This window comes from Carettochelys insculpta, chromosome 3, assembly GCF_033958435.1.
Source record: "Carettochelys insculpta isolate YL-2023 chromosome 3, ASM3395843v1, whole genome shotgun sequence".
Taxonomy (NCBI): Eukaryota; Metazoa; Chordata; order Testudines; family Carettochelyidae; genus Carettochelys; species Carettochelys insculpta.
In genome coordinates, this window is record NC_134139.1 from 102,229,615 (window position 1) to 102,245,901 (window position 16,287).

The window sequence follows — 16,287 nt, forward strand, 5'->3', positions numbered from 1 at the left end:
AAGCATGGAGGGGGCAGGGGGAACACCAGCACCCAAACTATGGCTCTAACCCTTTCCCCAAGGCTGGCCCTCATTCCACCCCTTCCCAAAGGCCCTGGGCACGCCTGATCCTCTCCATCCCCTTTGTCTCCATCACTTGCTCTTAAGGCTGGTAAAAAGTGATGGGGACATGGACCCCTGGCCTCCCTCTTCCGGCAACCCTGAGGCTACCATATTTTTATTTTATTATTTGTTATATGTTGGTCATACTGGGACTGATTCTGGAATTACACCACTTGCAGACCTCCCAATTATGTCAACTGGAGTTTCAGTGGAAACAGTACAAGCCAAGACTTTTATACTGTTATTACACTATTATACTCATTGAAAAGATTCATTATCCAGGCTGCTTCTGAGTCAGTATGAATTACATCAGTATTCTAAAATGTTTTGCTGATTAGTGGATTATTTAAATTTCTCAATGCACTGTTAGCAAGGTGATTTTAACAATTAAACAGCCAAAGGACCATTTTTATTTCCTCTCTCTCCCCACCTCTCTGTGTCTCTAGCTGTAAAGCCCACATAAAAAAAGTCTGAAAATGTGATGTGAGTCCACCTTAAGGCAAACCAGAAAGAATGGCCCTGTGTATTGTTTTTAAAATTGCATCTTTTTAAAGCCAATCTCATAATTTTAGTCTCAGAGGGGTAGCTGTGTTAGTCTGTAGCTTCACAATAAATAAAAACAAGCAGTCCTGTAGCATCTCAAACAACAACAATTTTATTAGTTAGGTGGTGAGCTTTTGTTGGATAAGACAAATCTGATGAAGTGGGTCTTACCTACAAAAGCTCATTACCTACCAAATAAAATTGTTAGCCTTTAAGGCTATCATTAGATTAAAGGGTTATGTCGACAAAACGGCTGTGTTGTCAATAAAACCTGCGGAGCATCCAGCTTGCAAAGTACATTCTACTAACACTAAGTTGACAGATTGCAGTGGTTTTGTTGACAACCATATCCCACTCGCCACGAGGAAGAACACCACTGTCGACAGAGAACTGTTGACAAAATGCTGGTCTGGATGTTCCAAGAGGCCTTTCTATCAACAGAAGGGGCCTCCAGGACACCACAAAACTCTCTCTGCTGTGGTTCCAGTTGTCCGTTTTGCCGGTAGAGCAGCCAGGCAGTCCAGCCACTCCCTGTTGACAGAGCAGATCGTTCTTTCAATCTGTTTTGCACTCTGGCCGCAATACGTTGACAGCAGTTTTGTCGCAAGATATCTTCCAACACAAACTTCTGGCAGCAAATCCCTGTGGTCTAGACATAGCTTAAAGTGCTACAGGACTGCTTGTTTTGTTTTCTCAGAATTTTAGTGGGCCTAAATCATGACTTTTGAACATGTGTAGTTGATAAGACTAGATGGGGAACTGGCTTTGAGTTGTCTCTTTCCCTTCAGTTCTTCAATGGAGGCAGACAGGATGAAGCAATGCAGATGGCTGAAATGTGGGATTCCCCCTGCCCCCGCACAAAGCAGAGCACCTCACAGGAGCAGGGGGCCAAACAGATTCTGTCTTTGTGCCCGAGGCCAACCCTCAGAACAGCGGCTCACCCAGTTTTATTGCCAAGCCACACCATACCTGGTGGTTTGCCTGAAGTTCAGCAGCTGGAGTCAAAAGATTGCCTGAGGACTTCTGCTGTCTGCACACACAGCAAATATGCAACCCCCCCTGCAGTGAAGAAAGGCTCATAAAAAATCAACCCTGCACACCCAGCAGCCTCAAAAATTAGAGAAGAAATACAGCTGGAAAGGCTCTTTTTAAATAGCTTGTGATTTCTGAGCCAATTTCGCAATTTCTGAAGGCCAGGGGGCTACCCACTACCATAAGAAGCCATGCAGCCACAGGGGGTTCTGCTTCCTTCACTCTACATCTCCTATGTAGAGTAGATCAGGTTATATCCCCTCCCTCATCATCCCACCCCTGCACCTCTGGCTGCCAGGGACTCTGCCACTCTCTTACCCAGTGAGAAGGCGCAGCCCAGGTGCAGGACTGGTGGAACGAGCCCTGACCGCCTACGGCTGCAGCAGGAGAGGCTGGGGCAAGCTAGGAGGCAGCGTGGGTGGAGTGCAGGGGCCAGCAGTGATGGGAGGAAAAAGCTGGCTGTGGGCTGCACAGAGGTGGCTGATGTGGTGTGAAGGGTCGGGGAGGGGAGACTGCAGCTCATTACTTGAGAGAGGAAGGTAAGCGGGGGAGGTGGTACGACTGGAGGGTACTTAGCTAGGTGGCCAGCGGGTGGAAGAAGAATGTGGCTATGTAGCTGCGAGGAGAAGAGGAGCTTCGGGTGTTGGAAAAGTGGGAATCTTGACTGACATACAGGAGGGGGAATTTGCTGCAAAATCATCTAGGGCTGTAAGGTCAAGTAGCATACAGGAAAGTCTGTCACTGAAACAAAGAGAGCTGACCAAGCTCTGTCCCCTGCCAGGCATGCACCCTCACACATCCTGGAGAGAAAGGGATTAAAACATGGCTTCAGCTTTGATATATTTGCTGTCCTGCACGTGCAAAAAGGATCTGTCTGAGTGGCTTTTGGGGTGAAAATAAGTCTGGCCCTGGAGTGAGACCTGTCAAATATTAGTCCTAGGAATGGTCTGTGGTGCTTTGTCACTGGCAAAACCTGATTACCCTCTTTTTTTTTTTTTCATAATCCTGCAAGTGGTTGAAAGACTTGTCCCTGGAGAGGTTGCTAATTGTGCAAAACAGATCAGCCTCTTGAACGTATTTACCTTGCAAAACAGCTTCTCTCTGCTGTGGCATTTGATTAAAATGAGACTGAGAATGACTCCTGCACTTCTGGAACCTGTTGGGATAACATTATTTAGCAGCATTTTTAACATCTTAATGTTACATTGAACACTGCTGGATCAAAACATGTTTATTAAAGGACTCTGAAGTTATGTTTACATGCTCTTATTTTTAAATAGAATTTTATGACAACAAAATACTGGATGATGGGGGACCAGCGAATGTAATGTATTTACACTTTCAAGAGGTTATTAAGCCAAGGTGCTAACAAAAAGGGGAGAGGTAAAATCTTGTCAATCATGAACAAGTTAAGAGATGGGGGGTGGGGAAGAGGAAGAGAAAGAGAATAAATAACCAAGTCTCATTGCAGAGAAAGTCAATAGTGGGTGCCCCAGGAATAAATTCTAGGTCCAGTGTTGCTTAATATATTTATTAAGGGGCTGCTGGAGATACTGACTAATGAGGCACTGAAATCTGCTCTCTTCACAAATGATACAGGTTAGACAAGATTGGGGAGGACTGTGAGGCACAGCAGAACGACTTGACAAAACTAATTGGGTAAAGCAATGGCAGATGGAATTTAGCATAGATGAGTACAAGGTAATGCACCTTAGAAGGGATGATTTAAACTACTTGTACACAGAGAATGGTTCTGAATTAATTGTAACCTTTCAAAAACAAAATTAAAGCATTGATGTGGACAGCTTAATGAAGATGCCTGCTCAACATGCTATGGTAATCAAAAACAGCACGTTAGGCTGTAATAGAAAAAATGGAACAGAGGAAAACACAGAAAACATTGTAACACCATTCTATAAAACATGACTAAGTAGGTTCTCCCTTTGATCAGTCAATGCTGGTCACCTTTATCTTAAAAGCTACATATAGATAACTCTTTAGCCGCATCTACACGTGCACGCTACTTCGAAGTAGCGGCGCCAACTTCGAAATAGCACCCGTCACAGCTACATGTGTTGGGCGCTATTTCGAAGTTAACATCAACGTTAGGCGGCAAGACGTTGAAGTCGCTAACCCCATGAGGGGATGGGAATAGCACCCTACTTCGACGTTCAACGTCGAAGTAGGGAACGTGTAGTCGTTGCGCGTCCCGCAACATCGAATTGTGGGGTCCTCCATGGCGGCCATCAGCTGAGGGGTTGAGAGACGCTCTCTCCAGTCCCTGAGCTCGATGGTGGCCGCGTGGAGCAGCCCCTTAAAGCTCCCTGCCCCCTGCCTTCCTGTGCCTTCCCCGCCACAGACACCCACCCTAGCTGCGATGGCCGCACGCCAGCCCCCCAAGCGCCCCCAGGGGACCCCCCCAAGGGGAGCCAGGGCTCACAGCCCAGCAGCCAGGCAGGGAAGCGGCAGCGGGGCCCCTCCTGGATGGAGGCCGAGCTTCGGGACCTGCTGGGGCTCTGGAGCGAGGAGGAGGTGCTCCAGGTAATGGGGAGCAAGAGGCGGAACGCGGATGCGTTCACTTGGCTGGCCGAGGGCCTGGCCGCCCGGGGTCACCCTGCCCACACTCCGGATCATGTCCAGAGTAAAGTGAAGGAGCTGCGGCAGGGTTACGCCCGGGCCCAGGATGCAGCCAGCCGATCTAGGGCCGTCCCCGCCACTTGCCCCTTTTACAGGGAGCTCAGGGACATCCTGGGCCCCCGGCACACCTCCTCCCCTCCGGCCACGCTTGATACCTCGGCCGAGGAGCCCCAGCAGGCCCTGGAGGCGGAGTCCACCCTGGAGGTAAGCCCCGCACCCCAGGGCCCCCCCCAGGAGCCCACCCCCAGGGCACCGGAGGAGGAGGAGAGGGAGTCCTCCTCGACTGACGCCGGCCTCCAGATCATACTCCCATCCAGGAGCTCCAGCCGGGCATCCACCCCCCGGGTGTCCCCTGACCGTGGGAGTGGACCGTCAGGTATGTACCCCCCCCGGTGCACACCCCCGGGGTTGAGGGGCGGGGGTAATAGATATGACCAGGGCCCTCCACATGCCCAGATGACCATGGCCCCAAGGACAGCAGTGGCATGTCCCTCAGAAGAGTGCATCAGCCCCTGCCCCCCCCAGCACGACAGTGCCATGCCCCATCCCTGGGGCTGGGGGGAGCGGAACCTCTAGGGTCCTCCGGGGGGGAGGGGGTGGGACACCCAGCAGCAGCAGCATGTGATGGAGTGGGGGGAGTGCAAATGCGAGACTCAGGCTACATATGAGAAACAAGCTGAATAGCTCCCAGTGGCTAAGGATGACCCTGGGGCTACAACTGGCAGGTTACACCTCTGCCCTGAACAAAGAGGAGGGAGGAGCTGAGCTGGGTTTGAATCGGGGGGCGGAAGTTAGAAGCTAGGGGAAGGGAGAGCTAGAAGGCAGCCAGCCTGAGGCGGGGGAAAGCTACACCCCAGAGGGGCACCCCTCGGGGTCTTCTCCCCAGGACGGGTTGGAAGGACCATCTCTGACTGCTGTACTGTCGCTTCTGTGAGAAACTGCGCATCTGTTGCCTTATAAACCTCCTGTTGTACCTGCTGAGTGAGAGTCACTCCTGCCAGCGGACGGGGTGCAGTGCAGGGGGACCCCTGAACCCCATCACAGCAGCATCTCCCGGGGACGGGGATGGGGAACCTGCAGCAGAGGGGTGGGGGGACAAGGGCCACGACTCGGGGCCCACACTAACGGCTATGTCCACTCTTCTTCCCCCCTCCTGTGTTCCACAGCTGCACCATCGGAAGGACCGGAGAGGGCCGGCAAGGCGTCAGTGGTCCCAGACAGCCCTCCGGGGCCATCACTCCAGGCCAGCCCCTCGGCGGAGGACCGACCAGCCCCATGGCGGGGAAGACAGCGGACCCAGCACCACCACCTGACGGCGACGGACCCCCAGCTGCTGGCCCTCCATCATCGGCAACTGGAGGTCACCAAGCAGCGGCTGCAGGTGGAGGAAGGCCGCCTCCAGCTGCAGGAGCGGGCACTGGCCTGGTGCCAGGAGGCATGGGGGGCCTACATGCGGACTCTCAACCGTATCGCGGACTCCCTGGCCCCCATGCCGCGCCGGCCGCCGCAGTGCCCGCCCTGCCTGCTCCACCTGCTGCTCCACCCACTGCTCCAGCCGCTGCACCGGCCGCCGTCACACCGCCACCCACCACCGAGGGCCCTTCCGCCGAGGGGGACCTGGGGCCAGCTGACACTCGGCGGCCGTATCTCCCGGTCCGCCCGGCCCCCAGCCAGCCCCAGCCAGGGCTGAGGCCGAGGCGGGGATCCCGGCCGCCCACTCCCAGCACTGGACTTTAGGGGCATGGGGCCCAGGATGTGGCCCCCCCCCTTTGTATATATTCCCCCCAGTTTTTAAGTAACTTTGCTGTAAATAGTTTGTATATTTGACCCCTGTTACCATGGTGATCCTTACCCCCCCATGTAAATAGTTCTCCCCTTCCTTGTCTTCCCCTTTCATGTTATCCCTATTTTTATAATGTATATATATTTATTAAGTTAGAATTTCCCTGTACATAGTTAGTTAGTCTTGTTGATAATAATAATAAGAGTTCTAAAGATATTTGAGTTGACGAACAACTGTCTGCTTTTATTTTTACAAGAAAAGTCGGGGGGGTGCTCTTGGGTGCTCTGTGGTGTGCGCGTAGGGGCAGGGAGTGTTGTGGAGGATGGGGGGGACAGTGCGGGGCCTGCCAGCGTTCACCCCGCGGCCTCATCAAAGTGGGCCCGCAGGGCCTCCCGGACCTGGGTCCCTTTGGGGTCCACCTGGCGACTGGGGGCAGCGGGTGGCTGCACATCGGCCCTGCCAGCCTCCACAGCCTAGCCCTGAAAGAAGGCCTCCCCCTTGCTCTCCACCAGGTTGTGGAGGGCGCTGCACGCGCCCACAATCTGGGGGATGTTGGTGGGGCCCGCATCAAGGCGGGTGAGGAGACACCTCCAGCGCCCTTTGAGGTGGCCAAATGTGCGCTCCACCACCTGGCGCGCATGGTTCAGGTGCTGGTTGAAGCGCTCCCGGCTGGCAGACAGATGGCCCGTGTACGGGTGCATGAGCCAGGGCTGGAGGGGGTATGCCGCATCTGCGATGACGCAGAGGGGCATGGTGGTGTCCCCCACAGGGATCTCCCGCTGGGGGATGTAGGTCCCCACCTCCAGCCGGCGGCACAGGCCCGAGTTCCGGACTACCCGGGCGTTGTGGGTGCTGCCAGGCCAGCCCACATAAATGTCCAGGAAACGGCCCCGGCTGTCCACCAGGGCCTGGAGGACCACTGAGTGGTAGCCCTTCCTGTTTAGGTAGCGTCCTCCACTGTGCTCCAAGGCGCAGATGGGGATGTGAGTCCCATCCAGAGCCCCGAAGCAATTGGGGAAGCCCAGGGTGGCAAAGCCCGTGATGGCGGCATCCGGGTCCCCAAGCCTCATGAGCCTGTGGAGGAGCAGGGCGTTGATGGCGCGGACGACCTGCAGGGGAAGCACATGGGAGAGCACCAATGAGGGGTGTGCAGGGTATGTGTGGCCCTCCCCTGCCAGGGCCCCCCTCCCCCCCCATTCCCTGCCAGGGCTGCCTCCCCTCCCTCCCCTGCCAGGGCTGCCTCCCCCCGCTCCCCGTGGGTCCTCTTACCTCCATGAGGACAGCCCTGACGGTGGCCTTGCCGACGCCAAACTCCTGGCCCACGGATCGGTAGCTGTCTGGAGTGGCCAGCTTCCAGACAGCGATGCCGACCCGTTTCTCCACGCTGAGGGCACGCCGCATGAAGGTGTCCTGGTGCCTCAGTGCAGGGGTGAGCCACTGGCATAGCTCCAGAAATGTCTGCCGGCTCATCTGAAAGTTCTGGACCCAGAAGTCGTCGTCCCACTCTCCAAGCACCAGCCGCTCCCACCAGTCGGTGCTCGTGCGGTAGCTCCACAGCCGGCGGCGTGTGCGGCGGGGGGCTGCAGGGTTGGGGGTTGCATCCTCCTCCCCTGCGGGCAGCTCCTCCTCTGTGGCAAGGAGGTGCTCAGCTGCCTCCTGCATGGCATGGAGCAGGGCGAGCACTGCTCCTGCAGGGGCGGCTGGGTGGACCTCTGGCTGCTGCTGCTGCTGCTGCTGCTGCTGCTGCTGCTGCTGGGGGTCCATGACTGCGTCGCTCGAGGTGTGCGTGCCTATGGCTCTGCAAACCGTGTGCTGTGCAGGCTGAGTGTGTCTGGGAGGGGCCCTTTAAGGGAGCGGCTAGCTGTTGCCCCGGAAGCGCTAGTCCGCCCTGTGACCCTGTCTGCAGCTGTTCCTGGCACCCTTATTTCGATGTGTGCTCCTTTGGCGTGTAGACGTTCCCTCGCAGCGCCTATTTTGATGCGGTGCTGTGCAACGTCAACGTTGAACGTCGACGTTGCCAGCCCTGGAGGACATGTACACGTTATTCATCGAAATAGGCTATTTCACTGTCGCTACATCGAAATAAACTACTTCGATGTAGCGTTCACGTGTAGATATAGCCTTTATGAGGAAAAACTGAATGACCATTTAGTGCATACACATACAGAGTTCTGGTTGACCTAAACTAGTATTGACTACTTTTGGAGTTCAAGTCAGGTGTTCAGTCCTTCACAGTAGCACGCCCACATCTGAAATAAAAATTAAATAAACTTAATGAAGGATGGACAAGAGAAGGACACATGACATCCTTATTTATCTACCTCATAATAATAAGGGGATATTCAAAAAGATATATTTTTCTCTGCAAAATTCACTGTCGGGATTTCATTGATGGCATAGCTTAGTTTTAATTCACAAATGAACTAGTCATATGCAGAAAGCAAGAAGCCAAACCTGTAGCGAGTGTAAATTGGCGTAGATCCTTCAAAGTCTGTGGCGCTATGTTGATTTGATCACCTGATGGGGATCCCGTCCAGCATCTGCAGTTATACAAAGATAAAATTGACAAGAGCTATCCATCTTTCTGTTTTGAGGTCAAAACTGAATGCCAGATGGATTAAGATAGAAATCTCCTAAACATATATCTCCACCACTGTATACATAATTGGCTAACTGCTTTTTATTGGGCAGTTTGTCTTCTGAACTATGAGGTCAGGAAAAAAATTTCCCCATCCATCCCTGGTATAATATTATTCAATTGGCCAAGTGCACTATAAGTCTTCATTAGAAGTAGTAAATGTAAACTGCTATTGGAGGCCAGATCCACTGGGCTAAGTGGGTCACTAGCCTGGTTTGTCATAGCAGTTTCTATGTTTGGCAAAAGATGTGTGAGTGAACTTCAGATGTCCTTTTAGCCATTTGTTTTCCTTCCTGAAATCAAATCCCTGAGCACTGTGCAAAACAAAAATAAACCAAGGCTAACTAGCAAGAATACATGAGCAAGAACAAACCTGGTATTAGGGTAAAAACAGCGTAAATTCAGTTTAAGCCTGTTACAGTCACAGAGCTGTTTGTTTTTATTCTGAAAGTATCATAAGTATTCTGTGAGGAATCAACTACCCTTGACATGTTATACATTTTAAGATAATAATTGAAGCGATAATAAAACACTATAAACTGAGAGAAGTTTTCTTTTCAAGCAAGACCTTTAGAAAATCTGTAAACGAAATTATCAACCAATTAATGTTTGTAAAGCCTGTGGAAGATTAAAAGCTTTACATAAACGCTTGTTAGTGTATTAATAACAAGCCTTACCCTACCAGATTTACTGCCATCGTCAACCAGGGTGGGTAGGGCAGGAGTCCATAGCAGAGGAATGAGTCAGTTACGCTTCTCTGAGAAGAGCTTTTGCTAAAATTCCTGGAGACTACCCCCAAGACCGCTTCAGATTTGAGGGCTTTCAGGCGATGTTTTCATCCCCTCCCCCAAACTACATTCACATCCCAGAGCAAGTTATAGAGGAACAGGATTATCAAGTCCTAGCAGGAGCCAGGAGTAGGGGGGAGGGTTGAGATAATTTGGTGGGGAGCTGTTTGCTGGGTGAGTGAGCAAACTGACTGGTGAGGGTGTCCTGGGGTTAACTTTATTAGAGCTTGTTTGGAGAGAAACAGAAGATTGAGGGGGACAGGGTCATGGGCAAGGGGGGCTGCTGTTGAAGAACCTGGATAGTTTGTTGGCTGTTACTGTTTGCTGTATCCAGGATATTTTTCCAATGGGGTGAGGGGTTTGCAGGTAAACTGCAGGAAAAGGGTATTTTGGAAAGACAGTTGCAGTGATCTTATTGAGATTAGTGTCAGGCTATGTCTAGATTGTAGGGATTTCATAGAATCATAGAATTCTTGGGCTGGAAGGGACCTCTGTCAACAGATTGCATCCAAGGAGCAACCTGCTCTGTCGAAAGAGAGCAGCTGGACTGCCCAGCTATTCTATCAGCAAAATGGCTTCCCCGGCCCCTGTCAGACAGGGTCACAGGTCACTCGTTTCTTCCGGCAGCCCTGGAAGATGCGTGCTTAAAGGGGCCTCCCCAGACACCTGTTTCCTGCCTCTGCTGCAGGCATGCCTACCTCCTTGAGGGACAGCACAACTAGCACAGAGCTTTGTGTCTTTGTGGGCAACACAGCTGATCCCTGGAGCCATGCCACCAAAGCTGCCCCTGGGCTTGCAGTGGCTCCACAGCAAGATGCTGCAGCAGCTGCTGAAATTCCTGACAGCAGTCCTCCTGTGCCTCACTGAGGGTGAACCTGAGACCACTTTCAGGGATGGTGCTCTGGCTGCAGGACATTCACACACACACACACACACGGTGCACAGGTGACTCTGGAGGTACTTCACCAGTTTGGACTGGTGGGACTGGCTGGTCATAGAGCAGTGGGATGACCAGAAGTGGCTCCAGAACTTTTGAATGTGGAAGGCCACCTTCCTGGAGCTCTGTGCCAGGCTATTCCCCACCCTCCAGAGACAGGACAGCCAGCTGCAGCCCACCATCCCCCTGGAGAAGTGGGTCACAATTGCTCTCTGGAAGCTCACCACCCCCAACAGTTACCGGTTGGTGGGCAACCAGTTCGTCATGGGGGAGTCCACCATCAGGGCCCTCCTCATGGAGGTAACACACTCTCAGGCTGCCATCCCTCCATGGGGGGGGGGGCGTCTCACCAAATGGGGCCCTCTGCAGGCAGGGTTGGGGGTGCGAGGGATGGGGTTGGGACGGAGGAGAAGACCCATCCCCCGGAGGCTGTGCCATCCTGCCCTGACACAATACTGCTGCGGGGGGGACAGCCTTACGGGGGGAGGGGCGGCTCCTGGAGAGCTGAGCCTCCCCGTGGACCGCAATGCCACCCTGTGGGCTGTCCAGGGCACAAATGGAGCACCAGCTCCTGTCCAAAACAAAGTGGTGGTCATGGGCCTGGGACCAATTCATGTTCTACTTTGACACTGTCACCGGCATCTGGCAGGACAGGATGGCCCAGCTGCCCAGGGCCGCCCCCGCCTCCCCATGGCATCCTGGACCACAGCCTGATACCCTGGGGGATGGCCATGGCTTCTCCCACTGACCTCTCCTGCCCCCCCCGGCCTCCCCTGTCCCACAGACTTCCCTTTCCCTCAGATCACCCCTGCCCACCCTGACACCACTGCAGCCCGTTTCTTTCCATTCCTCCCCCTGGTCCTGGACACAGCACAACTCCAATGGGATCCCCAAATCCACGGCTGGAGGGGATCCCAAGGCCAACACCTCTTAGGGTCTCTCTTCCAGTTGGGTTTATGGCCCCCCACCCCTCCATGTTCTGAGGCCCCCTTGCCCCCGTCACAAGCCCAACCCCCACTGTAAATAGTTATGTGTGCATGTCACTTCTCTGTAAATAGTTTTGAATGGCACTGTATTTGTTTTACAAAAGTTTGGGAAGGTTGAGTAAAATCACCTGCATTCGTTGTTATTCTGCAGAGGTCGGGGAGGAGTGAGGGGGTGAAGGGAGTGGTCTGGTGGGGATAGGGTATGGCTGTAGTACTGAGGCCCACACTAGGGGTGCCCTGGGGACGGTTATTGTGATCCGTAGGAGAAGCTCTCCCTCAGGGCCTCCCAAATCTGCAGCCTGTCCCGATGAGCCTGGAAGATGGTGGCTGTCCCCAGCTGCTCATAGGCATGCCCCTCACAGGCAGCAGCCACCCCGCACCCTCGGAGGAAGGCCTCCCCCTTCTTCTCCGCAATGTTGTGCAGGGCACAACAAGCTGCCACAACTTGGTGGATGTTGTGTTCCTCCACATCTAGACAGGTGAGTAGGCACCTGAACTGTGACTTGATGCAGCCAAAGGCACACTCAGCCTGCATCCTGGCCTGGTTCAAGAAGGCATTGAACAGTTCCTGGCTGGGGTACAGCTGGCCGGTATAGGGCTTCATCAGCCATGACATGAGAGAGTAGGCTGCATCCCCCACGATGCAGAGTGGCATCTGCACATCCCCAACTGTCAGCTTACAATGGGGGATGAATGCACCCACCTGCAGCATCCACCCCAGGCCGGAGTTGAGGAACACATGGGTGTCCTGTGCCCAGCCCACCCACCCGATGGAAATGTCCATGAAGTGTCCACAGTGGTCAACCAGCACCTGCAGCACCATAGTGAAGTAGCCCTTGCAGTTGATATACTTGGCTGCACTATGCTCCGGAGCACAGTTCAGAATGTGGGTTCCAGTGATGACCACAACACAGTTCATGAACCCCACAGTGGCAAATCCAACCACAACTTTGTCAAGGTTTCCCAGGCACACAACCAACCACAGCAGGATTGTGTTGATGGCTGTCACAACCTGCAGAGGGAGGTGACGAAACACATGTCAGGGACTGAGGGAGGGAGTCCCTGGGCCCCTGTGTGACCTGCACAGCAGACCCTACTACATGGGGGCTCTGTGGTACCTCTGGGACCTTGCTCACTGCTGCACCCCCTCCCCTCCCGGATGCTGTGGAGCTCCTGATAATATGGGCAGGTGGCTGGTCCTGCCCTGGAACAGGGTGGCAGGGTCCTAGGCCCAGACATAGCCCTGATGAAGTTCTTTAACGTTTGCCCAGACCTGCTCTATGGTGTGGTGCGGGTGGCCCCATTTGGCCAGGGCAGTGGCTATCCTGGTGTAAATTTCCACATTCTACCACCTGTCTTTAGGGTCCTGGAGGGTTTCCTCCTCCCCCAACAGGTCCAAATGGTCCTAAAGCTCAGCACCGCTACAGGAGGGGGCCTGCCTCTTGGATCCCTGAGGTGGTCCTGGGATCCCTCAGTCTGCTCCCTTGCGGGCCCAGGGAGTCCCAGGGTACCTGGCATTCAGCCCCCTGGCAATGCTCTCACTGAGGTGCAGATGTGAGCATGTGTGACCGCAGATGGTAGCTTTGCTGCTCACATGCTCTCAGCTTCTAGCCACAGGGTTTCCCGGGCTCCCTGCAGCTTTATGAATAGCCAGAGGCAGAAACCACAGAGCGCTTCTTGCTGTGGACAGGATGTCTGCAGGGGCACATGTGTGGCATCCCGGAGGCCTTTTCTGTTGATAGAAGGATCCCCGGAACTTCCAGACTAGTGTTTTGTCAACAGATCTCTGTCGACAGTGGCATTCTTCCTCATGGCGAACGGGGTATAGCTGTCAACAAAAGCACTGCGTTCTGTCAACTTAGTGTCGACAGAACATGCCTCAAGGGTTCGGCCACTTAGTCGACAAAACCCTGTAATCTAGACATAGCCCCAGAGAGGTAGCCGTGTTAGTCTGTATCTTCCCAAAACAAAAACAAGCAGTCCTGTAGCACCTTAAAGACTAACAATATTATTTACTAGGTGATGAGCTTTCATGAAACAGAGAAGTGAGTCTGTTTCAAGAAAGCTCGTCACTTAATGAATAATATTGTAAGTCTTTAAGGTGCTACAGGACTTTTTTGCTAGTTTGTTTACTGAGCTTAAAGAGTGAAGACTGAGATTTAGCATGGGTACGTTAGCCTGAAGCTGAGAGAAAGCCAGAGGCTCTCAAGTGCCCTTGTTGCAGGGGTAATTTGTAAGGGCATTGGAAGTGGGATATTTGGGACATACAGAAGGGGAAGAGGAGAAATCAGTATGTAATTCTGCTGTTTGGTTGGGCGTGTGGAAAGGGTTTGGGGGCTGGAAATGTTATATAGATTTAAATTACATGGGAAAATTATAACTCCATTGTAGTTAATAACAGAACTCCTGTTAACTTGAATGGGGCCAGTATTTCACCCAGAATCTTAAATAAAAACAAGGAACCTGCATAATTTAATAACTGTAAGACAAGTACACAGAATAACAATACTCAGACTGATATAGTATCTTTCATCCAAGAATTTCTAGGCACTTCACAGGAGTATATGTTATCCCATTTTACAGAGAAGTTGAGATGCATTTGAGATTGAGGGGATAGAATTTTCAAAGGTGCATAAGGCAAGCAGATGTCCACCTCCTATTTGGTTTACACATCATTGGCAGAATTGGGCTGGGGGTGGGAAACCCATCTGACTCCCAGTCCATTGCTATAAGTGGCGTAAGTTGTTATATAACTCTAATTTACTTTTCTGATATAACATAATAGCTATTTAAATGTATCAGATATGTCTCGTTAGAAAGTAGAAAAGAACGCATGCTGGCTTCTAGAGCAATTAATGCTGGCATTGTGCTTCCATGCTATAAGGTGCTACTTGATGTAAATATTAAGTATTATTATTAGCAAAATGAGTTACAACATCAAGCTGATGCATGTGGACAGTAGTGTGAAAAATCATACAATCTGCTCAGCTTGCCTAAAAGTCATGTTTTAAAAATTGTACAATTGTCTATATCTTTGGTTAGAAAACAGATTTTAGTTTCAGGTTTTTAAGCTATTAACAAAAGTTAAGCTGTTTTTAAAAATACTAGCTAAAGTTATGAGTAAACTTTATATTTTAGGGTTTTTTTCCTTAAACAGTATTTACTTAGTTGTTTCTGTGATACTGTACATGTTCCAAGACAATTAATGCTAGACACAATGGCCCATGAACCCGCCATTGATAAAAATGAAAATAGGCAAACACAAAATTTAGCCAAAAGGAAAGGAAGGTAAAAATGAGAGGCTTCCTAAAGGATGCAAATCAAATACAAAGGTATTAGAATAACTCTTGATAGCTGTAACAGCAAGTCTTCTTTGGATATGTTCAGGCAAGGAGATCCACTGACATGTAGCTTCTGAGCTGAGAATGCCCTAACCAGATAAGATTAAGTCTTATGACAAAGAACCAGGACAATTCATCACTAAATGCCTTAGGGAGACAGTGGGGGAGCATTGAGTTGAGAGCTGGCCTGAGTCACAAAGCCCGAAACCTAAGGGTTTGCAATAAAAATGATTACAGACCTGTAACCGAAGACAGGCACTGATGGGCTTCTGAAAAGATTGCTCTGATGTTTCCCCTTCCTGGGGGTTATAATTGTAAAAGGAAATCAAATCAGGGGAAAGAGTGTGTGAAAGAGTCTCACAAAATACTGAGGGAACATAATAAGAAGGGCCAGAGCTTATAAATTCCTCTGAACCACAATATATTCCTGAAAGACCTTGTGTGAATGTTTTTGCCATGACACACACTGTATACACATTATAATCATTTAATTTAGAAGAAAAACAGGATCAAATCAAAGGGGAAAATGTAACTAATTCTGCAACTGTCAGCAGTGGGAAACCATGACCACCACTACCACCACCACTTGTATCCCTCTATCATCACCAAAAGTAAATTGGAAGGATTCAAAGACTTCCAAGAAAAAATTAAAATTAAAATTAGCAAGAATGCTGGAGAAGCACTAGCAGCAGTCATAGTCACAGTCACACTGAATAGCAACAAAGCAGAAGTTATAAGCAGACCCAGACCCTTATCCTGGTACTGAATTTTTAGCTGATGCAGAATCCTAACGAAGTTAATTTTTGTGGGCAGATTAGAAGGCACTGCTCCACATGAAGATGTGAGATCCAAGAAGTGTATTCAAGTATGTAGTTACCTATACCTGAAGTAAAGTATAATATCAAATGTCTTAATACATTAGTACAGTCCAGTTTAATCAGCCTAAAAATTTTACCTATATGTAACAGTGGAATGTAAAGATAAAATGCAGGTTTAATAAATAAAAAACTATATTCACATTTTCAAGCTGACATGAGAAATCTTTGGCCATATTCTCAGATGGTATATATTAGTATATCTGCATAGACTTCAGTGGAGCTATGCTGATTTACACCAGCTGAAGGGCTGAGTCCATAGACATCAAAAAATTGAGATTGACACCATGCTTATGTCTGCAGTGCCGGGGTTTTGTCATTTTAGATCACAGTCATACTGGTCCAGATTCTATTAACTTTCCTCCTGCTGAACCATCTGTTGCCAGGTCGTCCCAGTGATTTAAATGCAAGTGTGTGGTATGCAAGGAATGAAGTGCAAGGCTCTAATGTGCAATGAGCTACAAAAATGTAATAGAGCTGTTACTCATGCACGTAAGTATTTCCAAGATTGTGGCCTATACTTGTAACCACAAATCTTTGTGAACTGCAGGGTTGGTGGGGTTTGTTTGTTTGTTTGTTTGTTTTTGTAGAGCATTGCAAAACTGTCTAACAATTTATCCGGTGA